Source organism: Magnolia sinica, chromosome 3 (genome assembly GCF_029962835.1).
Source record: "Magnolia sinica isolate HGM2019 chromosome 3, MsV1, whole genome shotgun sequence".
In the NCBI taxonomy this organism is placed as follows: Eukaryota; Viridiplantae; Streptophyta; class Magnoliopsida; order Magnoliales; family Magnoliaceae; genus Magnolia; species Magnolia sinica.
Window position 1 is genome coordinate 34,154,773 of NC_080575.1, and position 11,553 is coordinate 34,166,325.

General features: G+C 37.0%; 1 non-coding gene across 1 annotated transcript; it reads left to right on the top strand.

The window, feature by feature from the left end:
• The first annotated feature begins 7,813 nt into the window (after positions 1–7,813).
• On the top strand, positions 7,814–7,921 carry LOC131241927 (small nucleolar RNA R71). Its single transcript, XR_009169487.1, has one exon. It is a non-coding gene; the product is annotated as a small nucleolar RNA R71 (small nucleolar RNA).
• The last annotated feature ends 3,632 nt before the right edge of the window (positions 7,922–11,553 follow it).

Consider the following 11,553-nt stretch of genomic DNA (forward strand, 5'->3'; position numbering starts at 1 on the left):
GGGCCAAAAGTTTATCAAAGGGCCTTCAATGTACAATTTTATGGTTACAACTTTATTTGGTTGTGGGGCTCACCATATTGAGAACTTGTGTACGTGTTACATGCTTATGCTTTCTTATAATCCTTGGGCTTAATCAATGCATTCTTTGGGTCACTTTTAGTGATCTTATGAGGACCACCATCTTAAGATCAGAATTTTGGGACATCCAGTGAGCCCAGATTGGGCAGGGACATCCCAGCTTGGCCCAACCATACATTGGGCCGACTTCCACCATTTTGATGGACTTGTGGGCTGAGGTAAGGATAGTATTGGGCCCTCGGTTGCCTACTTAAATTACTAATTATTGGGCTGATGTAGTCGGGCCCATTTCATCCAAACTTAAACCTATTTTTGGGCCGTATATTGTGTACGCGGGCTGCCCACCAAGTCCAACTTAATGCATGGATTCTATGGCCATTGGGAATTGGGCCTTGGGCCTTAATTCTCCTCTTAGAGCCCATGTTGTTAAAAGTGGTATTATATCTTTTTATGGCCTATTATGAGGAATATATGTATGTGGTTACTTTTATTTTTATCTTAAATATAGGCCTTGGGCCTTTTATCCATATATTTCATGGTTGATATGCCTTTTTGGGGAATGGTAGTTAAATGTCCCCATTATGGACCTCTCTAGGTCCGGTTGTATTTAAGAGTAAATGGATATTCATCTTAGACTCTTGTTAGGCTCATTTCTACATTACTTAGACTCATAGCTTGTATACTTAGTCTTGTGGGCTACCCTAGGTAAATGGGCCCCCACTAGAAGTTGGGTTCCTTAAGGATGTTATCTAAGTACCTAGTCTTGGTTCCTTCTTGGATAGGAGGAATGTAATTTACCTTGTATATCGCCGCACGATGCGCCTAGACCCATCTTCATGACCCATGTGCATCATTGTATGCTTGGATGACACTGTGTGTGGTTATGATTGTGCCATTGGGCATTGCATGTTACCTTCTCTGAGGGACGTAGTATTCCCTCTTAAGCACGTTAGATGCTTGAAATTGATGCATGGTTGATTGTGTAATTCATGTAACTGGCATTACATAACATGTGAGCATTATCGCCTTTGCTTCATCAGGGTTGTAGCCTCCATAGATACATCGTGGATCGCTATGTTTGGACACCGGAAATGTTACCTGCGCATACCAAGTGCATAGGATGCCCATGGGTGAAATTCTCAAAACTTCTATGGTACCAAGGATTTACTTCAGCGCCGTGACCGGGTGGAATATATGAGCGCACGAGGGCCTCATACCTTTAGGCCGCAACTCTCACTGTCGTGTAGTCGGTTGGATAGGGGTGTGGCCTTACTCGCCTGATGTAAGGAGGCACATTACTAAGCTGAGTCTGACCAACTCGTGAATGGGTCCGCTACCGTCAGCCTTCCGGTGATTGGTTGTCCACGGGCGGGTAGTGAGGTCTCTTACGCTCGTTTGATCTGCAGAGCGGCAGTCAGTCAGTTTGGAGTGTAATGGACCCGGTGATTTCCTTATGATTGGAAATATACTTGACATATGGTTTGGTTATGAGCACGGCATTACTTGCATCGCATTAGTATTGGTTATGTAAGCCCCTTCATGCATTGCCTTGGTATGGCGTCCAGTACTCATTGCATCATATTCATGATAAGCCTTGGTAAGGCTAGTGATATTCTCATTGAGCATGTCTCCTTCCTGTATCTCCTATTATTCTTCTGTGCACTATTATCACACACTTACACCACCCTCTAAGCTTTCTATAAGCTTATGCACGATTGATGCGTGCAGGAGATCTTAGGCAAGCGTCGCAGTGGCAGAGTTTGGATTAGAGCTGAGCTTGAGGACCCAGTATTGCATCCTTCCTTTCTTTCTTCTATTATCTTATGTATGTCCTTTTGGACCTCATGTAAACTTGTAAAAGTTCAAATTCTTAGTGGATTTTGTGATATGTGCCTTTTTTATTCTCGATTTACTTGTTATGATCTTGGGTATGCTCGTATTGGAAATGGTTATATTATTATGAAAATCCTCCTTGTAGGATCCCAGGATCGGAACCTGCTTCAGGAGCCGAGAATGGGGTACTACGGAGGTTGTTGCGAGACAAAAAAGGGGGAGAATTTTTGTAGAATGATGTGGTTATGTATGTTTAATTGGTGAATGATGTAATGTAGAGAGATGCATGTATGTATATTTTTTTAGATATGTATCTGTTAATATAGGTCTCTACAAGTCACTCAGCTCAAATTTAGGGGGAGTAGATTGAGGGGGAGTTTTTGAAAAGTTTGGTTAGTTATGAAGTAGTTTGTGAACTTGTGTATTATGAATAAGTTGATCTTCTAAGTTGCTTTTGTCACAAATTTGACAAAGGGGGAGATTGTAAGTGCTATGTTGTAGATCTAACACCCTGTATTATCAAATTTTGTAGTGACAAACCACTTTGGAGTGATTGACTTGTTTAAGTCATCTACATCAACATCAAGTGCTACTATATCTTCGAGTCAAAATGCACGTTCAATTGCAAGAATAAGATTAAGTTCACTTACTAGACCGAGTGCAAGTGCTCAAGTCCAAATGCATTACATGTTCAAGTTTCAAGTATATAAGTTCAAGTTTCAAGTATACAAGATCAAGGTTCAAGTACTTCAAGTATACTATCTACTGAAGCGATTATAAGTGCTTAGGTCATTCATGTTGCATATTGAATTTGGGTCATAGTACTTATTTTAGGCTTTGCTTCGACTAGTCCTAGTCATTGTTCAACTAGTCCAGGCACTGGCTCGACCAGTCCAGAAATTAACTCAAAATTTTGGATAATTTTGGTAGGTCCTTGATTAGTCGATCACCCTGATCGACCGGTGGTGGAGACTGGCTCGACCAGTCGAGCAGGGCTTAACTCAAACTCTAGTAAGCATTTTGAGCCCCACTTGACCAGTCGAGAGGCTGTTTTATCAGATCGCACCTGAATTTTTAAAATTTGGTTGTTCTCAGGACCATTCGAGGCAGACCTTAGACCAGTCGAGGGAACCGAATTTTATCCTATAAATAGAAGACTTTTCTCACCTTATTCATTCCAAGCCAATTCAAGCCACCACTCTGAGAGATAAGTCCCCCTTACTATGAAGTTATTGTATGGTAATTAAGATTCTTTAATATAGCTTTTTGGTTTTTAATTTCTTGATCTCTTGCTATTCAATCTTATTTGATAAAAGGAAATTTTGTTTTATCCTTTTTTGAGATCCAAGAAATTGAATCAAAGTAGCCCAAGGTTGGATTTAATTTAAAATTCACTTAGACCTAAAACCCTTTCATTTGTGAGATTGGACATTGAACATCTACGTCTTCATAGAAGCGGTTCTACCAGGTTACATTAAAGAAGAATATTCAGATAAGTATTGTTATTCTATTTATTGTTTTTGGTTTATGTGATAAGCCAGAAAATCTCCAATGTGGTTTTGATTGAAGTAAGCCAGAAAATCTCAGCGTGGGGTTTTTAATTGTGGTAGCCCATTAAAAACACAATTGTAAAGGTTTTAAGGTGAACCTTGGAAAACCTTCTTTCATAGTGAAAGCCAATATCACGTGGGTTGTGGATATTGGGAGTGGACTAGGTGTGACTATTTAAGAACAGTTGGTGTACACACCGAACCACTATAATTCTTGGAGTTTGGATAATGATGATGATGAAAGTGATGCGGTGAATGCTTATATTTATTTTCATCTACTTGTGGTGAATGTTGTAATAGCTATATTTGTTTCATTTGGCTTTTGTATTAGTTTGAGTTTTTGATCCTTATTAAGTTCAAGAAATCAGGTTGTCCTATCATAAACTTTAGTTTTTGGTGTAAGGTTGTCCTTTGAACAAAGTTTGTGTCAACCTCTCAATACTAGTGCATTTAAGGTTCTTATTTATTTTAGCTATCTGCATTTATATTCCGCTTTTATTTTTGATTTGGCATAGTCCTATTTACACACCCTTTAGGACTGAGAGCTCACCCTTTTCATAAACTTATGTTGAGACATAAGGGTCATCCAAGGGTGGTATCAGAGTAATCAAGCGTGGTGTAAGTTATAGGTTACGTGCGTTTTATCATGCGTTCATGCTAGATTTGATTTAGATGATAACACCCGAGTACTCAAAAGTATGGGGTGTCACATTAGGGTATACATCATTCTACTTTGAGTCATCCGATCTGTGGGTTCACTTTGAAGAATAGACAGGTGACAGCATATGTTCAAGGGAATAACTATCAACACGGCTCTGAGAGGGCTATTAAACTTTATAATGCCCTCCTGGACTTTCACAGTGTCCCAGGTATTTTGGAGTTTCTTCTTCTTATGTTCCTTAATTTTCTCTTAAAGCTCTTGATTCTTCGACTTGCTGCATTTCTTTTTGGGGAAAGAGGGAGGTGGTGTATCTTCCCTAGCAAGAGAGCGGGTGAGATCAGTGTGAAGATTGGTTGTTGATTTCAGCCATGTCTCTCGGTCAATCTCTCGTCCTTGCTTTGGAGGTGTTGCAATATTTCCAGCAATGATGGCTTGACATATTGGCCAAGAAATTGCTTTAATTCTATCAAAAAAATCAAAAACAGGGAGAACAGGTTCTTTAATATAAGTTGGACATTATTTGGTCACTTTAACTCTCTTTCTTGGCCTATCTTCGTGCACTAGAGGGGAAGAAGAAGGTACGAGGGCTAAAGGGGAAGGTGCAGGAACTGGAGAAGAAGATTCAAGAATTTGAGAAGAACTTGGAGAAAAAGAAAGATTGGCATGAGAAGTTTGATCAGTTGGTGGATCTACAAGGCGATAAGTTCTTTTTGTACGAGCCATCCTAGGAAGATTGAAAAATTGGGTAAGTCTGGGAAATTAAAGAAAATTGGGCAGAGTTTCAGGATTGGGAGAAATTGCATTAAGTGCAACAAAATGAGTTGCGTTGGATTGAAGTTGTGTGACCAAATGAGTTGCGCGGGATTGAAGTTGTGCGACTAAATGAGTTGCACAAGATTGAAGTTACGCGACTAAATACGAGTTGCACAAAAGCTAAGTTACGTGATAAGGTTCTCTTATCAGAAGAAAATTTTGAAATGAAGAAATGATTGGGAGTCCAATATTTATAGTTAAAGGGACCTGATTAGAGTTGTGCGGGACCCGATTTGAGTTGTGCGAGATTTTATTCCGTTAAGCTGCGTAGGACCGCACAACTCAATGTTCGGAGGGAATGGTTGATTGATCCTTCAAATTAACCTTATAAATTGGTCAAATATCAGATCAAGGGGACATCTATTGGAGCATAAAAAGATCATCATTAAAAGAAAGAAGATTAGAGAAACAAATTGGATAGAGTGCAAAGGAGTTGCATAGAAAGAATTAAGTTGCGCGGAATTAAGGAGTAGAGCAAATCTGCGTAACTCATAATAGTTGCGCGGGTCCGCGCAGCTCATTATTTGAAATGGTTGTATTAAAGCACACAAATGATGCGAAGTGGGCCCCAGGGCATAAGATTCAAGAGTTCACTTGTGCGGAAGCTTATAAATACCCCCTTCCCCTTCATTTGAAGGATTAAATTCTTAGAAGATTGACACCTCCGACAGGTATTAAAGAGAGAAGAGAGGAAGAAGGCAAGGCAGAACCGCGTAACTCCTCGGCCTGCGCAACTCAACAAGAAGTTGCGCAGATGACTTAAGAGCAATGTATGTATGTATGTATATATATATATATATATATATATATATATATATATATATATATATATGTTATTTTAAGGAGTTTTCTTCAAGATATTGCGATATCCCTTCATATTATTCATAAAGACATATATGTGAAAGAAGACCCGCACAACTCTTTTCTTATGGAGACTTAAATGATATGAGCCAAAATGTTGCCAAATCCATATTTGAATTCATTCAATACTTGTACTTTTAGTCATAAAGACTTTATCTTAGAATCAAATGATAAAAAGGATGTAAATGAATTCAAAATGAATAAAATTTGATGATTATTCTCTTCATCTCTTTTCTTTGCTATTATTAAGTGAGATAATCCCCCAAATCAAATACTTTCTTTTCTGGTCGAAATAGGGATCCTATCCTATCCAATTGGAAGATAAAGAAATTAAATCAAATCTAAACTTTTCATTGACCTAATCCTCAATGAAGGAGAATTGTGATGATTGGAAGGGATTCCATCATCCTACCATGCCCAGGAGACGATGGTGAACAATAGGATTTTACCAATCTTACAATCTTAAAACAGGAAAAGAAGATATTCAAAGTTATCGCAACATCTATTGTAATTTGAGTCAGAATAAATCATAGAAAACTGAAAATATTTCCTTAATATCAAACTAGAAATCAATGAGGTTCAACAAGAATAAGAATCAAAGTAAGATAATCATCCCAACATGCTACAAGCTTCACATCTTAGCCCTAACTAAGAGGTTTAGCCAACCATAGACATGATTAGATCTAAAGCTCCTAAAGAAAGCATTAAAAATAAATAAAGAAGGAAGAAAAACTCTTGGGAAGCTGCTCCACCCATTGGCTCTGCTTCTTAAAACCTAATTCATGTTTAAAACTCCTCAACGAACCCACATTTATAACCTTTGTTCAGCCGTCTTTGGAAACCGCCTCCAATCTACGCACTCTATGTAACGCCTTCGATGTCATCTAGCATAACTTGAATTTCGAAGTCGTGCCTTTTTACACTATGTAATGCCTTTCGCACTACATAACTCTTCATGTCATCCAACGTACCTTTGATGTCATCGAATGGTGTTCGAGTAATCGAGAATGTGTCCAAAGTGTTCCAGCGAGTTGCTCCAAAAAATTCACAAAAATATTGATGTCATTGAACTATCAACCGTTGAGGGATTGGTGCAATCAGTCTACTTTGAGGTTCCTGTTCTAACCTATGTGGAGCATTGCTAGGTCTATCATTATCATCTATTTTTGGATCCTTAGGTTTTTCAACCCTCACCGGAATAGATTTTCCAATTATCTTCCCACTCCTAAGAGTGGTGATAGATTTTTCTTGCTCCATCTGATTTGAAGAGCTTGGGTTACTGATTTAATATTGCTATTTTCGGTTGGGGAGAGGCCGAGCCGGAAGGATCCCTTTCTCCCCAATTGGATTTTTTGTCTCAAGCCCTTGTATGGCCTTTGTTAGGTCTTGAAAGTCTTGTAGCATACCCTGATTTAAAATCTCTTGATTTTGAATATGTTTTAAGACGAGATCCTCTTAGGGTTTCCTTTGATTCAGAAATTGGTTAAGGATCCCTTGAGTAGCAGTTTGTCCATTCTTCCAATTGAAATTTGGATGGTTTCTTCAACTTGAGTTATATGTGTTTGAGGTAGGTCCGCTGAAAGGTCTTTGGTAGTTGTTCATGGCATTCGATTGCTCATTCAATATCTCTTAGAAAGTATGAATTATTGCACAATTCTCAGTTGTATGTATGTCATAAGCACAAATACCATAAACAACTTCCGCAGCCTTTTCGGGTTCTACCTTCTTAAGTTCCATGGCCTTGACTTTTCTTGTGAGTTTGGCCAATCTTGCATTTAAGTCCTCTTCCTCTATTAAGACATAGATTCCTCCCATTTCCTTTGATTGAGTGGGCTTAAAAGTAGTGGTTCTTAAGAAGGTATCCCATGATTGCGCATTTTCAGTAAGTTTATTACAATAATCCAACACATCATCGGCTTCCTTGTTCATGAATTCCCTATTACACATCATCTCCACAAATTAGCTCATGGCTAAGGTCAATCCCTTATAGAAAAAGCTCGTTATCCTCCATGTTTCATAGCCATGTTGTGGACATGAATTTATGAGATCCTTAAATCACTCCCAACATTGGAAGAAGGTCTCATCCTCTTTTTGTGCAAAATTCATGATTACTTTCCTTGAGGTATTCATTTTATAATATGGGAAGAACTTTTTAAGGAACTCCCTTGTTATCTCAGCCCATGTACTAATGGACCATGGTCATAAGGAATGTAACCATGAGTTAGCCTTTTCTTTCAAAGAGAAAGGAAATAATTTCAGTATTACTGTGTCCTTAGACACATTTAGGAAGTGTAATGTAGATATGATCTCATCAAACTCTTTCATATGCAAGTATGGACTTTCAAATTCTAGTCTATGAAACTTAGGGAGGAGTTGAATTACCCCTGGTTTAATATCCACAGTTCCTACATTCAATAGAAATATCATGTAGGAAGGTGTACTTACTCCCACCGGTTGTAAATAATCTCATAGAGTACGAGGCGGGGTGCATTATGCACCTCCTTCTTATACCGAACTTCCTCAACTGGAGGTTGAGGTTGATTTGGACCCATAACTTCGATTAATTCAGAGGATCTCAAGTGGTGTCTAATCTGGTGATGGATAGGCAACCTTTTAACTAATCATCCTTCACTCAAGAGACGGCGGGTGTTGTCACGAACCCACTTAGGCATGAAACACTTTTACCCCTTAAGTAATTAAATAACTAACCTAAAAAGAAAACTCAATAAAAAAATAAGAGATCTAGAAAAAATAAGAGAGATTGGAGAGAAGTTACCCGATCAAGGTTACTATGTTAGGATCGTAAAAAACAGAAAACAATGTTAGTTTCTAAAAGCAATTTCACAAAAATTCCTTACCTAAAAACGTAGTAGAAAAATAAACATTAATCTTAACCTAATTCTAATACCAATTAATCTCAGAAAAATACAGTCGTAGTCCCCGGCAATGGCCTTAAAAACTTATTCACAACCCCAAGTGTAGGGTCGCGATTTAGTAATAACTCGGTAAGACCGAGGTTGAATCCACGAGGACTAAACTTGTACGTATTCTGAAATAACTAGAACTAGAAAAAGATCTAAATCTAAAATCTGAAATAAAGGAGAGTAATTGTGAATAAAGTTGATTAAAACTTGTGAATTTAAAGGTAGGAACTAGGGTGCTAAGGATCCACTTGTAGCTATCAAGAGGCTACCTTGCTTGATTCAAAGAACACAATTGGAATTTGAGTCCTATCCTATCCAATTAGAAGATAAAGCAATCAAATCAAATCTGAACTTTCATTGACTTAATTCTCAATGGAAGAGAATTGTAATGAGTGGAAGGGACTCCATCACCATACCATGCCCAGGAGACGATGGTGAACAACAGGATTTACCAATCTCATAATCTCAGAATGGAAAAGAAGATACTCAAAGCTATCACAGCATCAATTGTAATTTGAGTCACAACAAACCATAGAAAACTGAAAATATTTCTTAAATTCAAACTAGAAGTCAATGAAGTTCAATAAGAATAAGAATCTAAGAAAAATAAACATCCAAACGCGTTACAAGCTTCACCTCTTAGCCCTAGTTAAGAGGTTTACCCAACCATAGACATAATTAAAACCAAATCTCTTAAACAAAGTATGAAAAACAAACTAGGGAAGAAGAAAAACTCTTCAGTGGCTGCTCCACCCTTGTGTATGCTCTTTAAGACATTTCCAAACCCTAGAAGAACCTTTGGAGCATCCTAGGGAGTCCTATTTATAGTTGTGGAATTCTAACTTTCGCCCTGACTTGGAAAAATCTAGAAACTATCTTAAATTTACACACTCCACGCAGTTTCCCAAAATAGATTCAGAGTTTCAGAATATGTGTTTTCAGGACAACTTCAGGAATATATTTGTTTTTAGGACAATTTCAAGATTCCTTTTTTTCACTTCAAATCTTTTATTCTCTTCATTCCTCACTTGGTTTTCTTGGATCTTTTGTATGTGAATTCTTCATTAATGACTTCTAAATCTCCAAATCTTCATTTAGTAATATTTTGATTATAAATCTTCCTTTGGGCATCAATTTTACCTTAACCTTTTGAAATCACCTCGCAAATGAAAACATACATAATTAAATCGATTAAGTACTATCATGTTTATAAGACTAATGTATAAATAGGGAAGAATATACAATATTTCACACTTAACAAACTATCATTGACTAATGTGATAGATTAATATCATTTATTATAATCATTATGAATGGTTTAGTGTCGATAAACTACGTTGAACTATTGTGATGGTTTAGTAAATCTTGACGGGTATACCTCATTGGGATAGCCATTAAACTTTTGTGATGGTTTAGTAAATCAGGTTGGTGCTCGTATGGAGCATGAGGAGTTAGATGATCATGCGTCTCTAGATTCTAGATTTCACTTATATTAATTTTGTACATTCCTAAAATTATAAATCTTAAGGCATTGGTATATTTAAGTCCTATGGACAACCACTCATATATCTTGAATGTGTATGCAGACTTACCTTTATACTTGATTAGTTTCTCTTCTGCTGAAATGCTCACTTTTGAAAAAGAAAAAAATATAAGTGAAATTTGGGCTATCATTAAAGATTAGCACTCGTGATTTCAGAAAATGAGTATTAAACTTGAGTTATGAAAACTAGGGCATTACAAAGTTACCCACTCGATTCAATCAAAGACCTCTCGAGGTCTACTCGATGGGATCGAGCAACACTCAAAATCTATTATTTTGGTTATATGATTTCACAGCAACTTCGCACCTCTTCTAGCCTTATTTATCATGTTCCAATTAAGTTTCTAAGGCTAAGGGGTGATCAACAAGGTTTACATATTAAGTCAAGATCATTTAGAGGTTCAAGGGTTGTTTTAGGTCAGGGGTTAGGGTCACTAAGGCACCTCATTTACCTGTTCTTTGCTCCTTGATGCTCTTGTCATCTTGTGTCCTTAATCTTCAACTTCCAGAGGCTCAACTGACTATATGACACATGGATCATGTTATTGACAAACAAGGTTCATAAATCACTACACTGACAGAAACTTAATGTTTGGATGCATTCTATTTATCGATTGATGATTGAGAATTTGGTTTAATTATTTAAAAGTCATATTAGGTTTTTTTTACTGACAATATTTTATCCTTATATCTTTGAATTCCATCTACATATGCATCAAATTGTACAAAACATTGCTCATGATAAAAATATTTGAAGTTTGGGATTTGGATTTACTTTTTGCTTGTTTTGCTCGAGACTAGCAAAATGTTGGTTGGGGTTGTGTTGAGTGTGAAATATTGCATATTTACCCTCAATTGTGCATTAGTTTTATATGCACGGATATGCTAAATTGATCTCATTACATGTGTTTTGCTATGCAAAGTGATTTGTAGAGCTAAGATGGAAAAGATTATTAAAAGCTAAGATTTAATGTTCAAAGAATGACCAAGTAGAGAATTGTATCAATGGAGGACAATATTAAAGAATTAAAGTGCCAAATATCAAAGAAAACCAAGTTTTAAAGATGGAGAAAAGTTTGAAGAAAGTTTCAGTTTTAGTTTACTTTAATTCATTATTGACTCTGAGCATATTGGATACTTAGGAAAGCTAAGATTAATTGCTTATCTATTTTGTAAGGGATTGATCTGTAAAATTCATTAATCTATCGTAGACTAAGGGCACAACAGGTGCTTTGAATTCCCTACTATCAATACTTTGGTGCCTTTTATGGGAACTAAATTAATTGAAGT